The sequence below is a fragment of the Dermacentor silvarum genome, chromosome 9 (genome assembly GCF_013339745.2).
Source record: "Dermacentor silvarum isolate Dsil-2018 chromosome 9, BIME_Dsil_1.4, whole genome shotgun sequence".
NCBI lineage: Eukaryota > Metazoa > Arthropoda > Arachnida > Ixodida > Ixodidae > Dermacentor > Dermacentor silvarum.
The window spans coordinates 156,713,247-156,714,395 of record NC_051162.1 but is presented as its reverse complement, the minus strand read 5'-3'; the positions used below and the strand labels follow the sequence as shown (position 1 = coordinate 156,714,395).

At 55.2% G+C, this 1,149-nt stretch overlaps 1 non-coding gene across 1 annotated transcript; it reads left to right on the top strand.

The window, feature by feature from the left end:
- The first annotated feature begins 231 nt into the window (after window positions 1-231).
- On the top strand, window positions 232-394 carry LOC119465387 (U1 spliceosomal RNA). The gene has a single exon (XR_005194841.1). It is a non-coding gene; the product is annotated as a U1 spliceosomal RNA (small nuclear RNA).
- Window positions 395-1,149: the final 755 nt, after the last annotated feature.

Below are 1,149 nucleotides of genomic sequence, written 5' to 3'. Positions count from 1 at the left end.
TCGCGCGTCTCGGACTTACGGCCGTCACTGCGTGTTGCATAGCGCTGCTTGCAATAACGACACCATGTTCCAATGCCGACACCGCCTTTCAGGAGACACGCTCCGTGGATGTATCTCTCTTCACCTCGCAGAGCATGAGCGTACGAACGCGCCAGCTGTGGACGAAGACGACGACGCTCGAACGCTATCATATGGTTCGCATAAATGCACGTTCTGCAAGGGTGGCTGTATATACTTACCTGGTGTTGGGCTCTTGATCATTTAGGTCGGGGCTCCGTGCCGAGGCTTACCATTGCACTGCGGCTGGCTGAAGCGCGACACTACCCCAAACCGGGGTAGATGGGACATGTAATTTTTGGTAGTGCATGGGGCTCGGCGTGCGCGCCAGCCCCTCCATGTTTAATTCCAAAATAAGCCTAGTGGTTACGACGCTCGCCTTGGGACCAGGGGTACGCGGGTTCGAATCCCGCCTCAGCAAGAAATTTTATTTTCTTTCTTGAGAGTTTCTTGATACGCACCACAAATTACGGCTGGCTTAAACAGCTTCGCTGTTAAAAATTGGCTGTGTTTTAGCTCTAGTTAAACATAGTCGAGTAGCGATAGCTACAGACCCCCGGCTGCGCTTAGGCGTCTAACGGCATCGCTTTCACGGCGTTTGGCCAACCGTTCGGCACGCTCCTCTCGAGTCTCTTCAGCGTGCTGTCTCCTCTTCATTTCTATGGCGATCCCTGGCCTCCTTCAGGCTGGCCGACTTCTCACCATCCATACTGCGGCCTCAGCTATGGCTGCGGCGACGCGAGCTCTCCCCTTCAATACTCCGGATTATCACAGCTGCGGAGCGCGGGGTGTGACGTCATACAGAGGGCGCGGTGAGCGCCCGACGGCTAAAGGGCTTTACCAATGGGCTTTACCAAAGGCAGGAGCGGTGGCCGCGCGGCGACCGCGACGAGCCGAATTGCTGGAGAATCGAGGGCCGTGGTGTGACGTCACAGTGCGGCCACGGCTCAAAGTGCGGCGACGGCGAAGAGGCGAAAACGTGGCGTAATGTAGCTATCGCTAAAAAAAAGAAACTGCACGATTTCGAGGTAACGTGGCCTTTCTTTACCGCTCAAGCCTTACTGTAAGATCGTAGTAAAGATGATGATGATG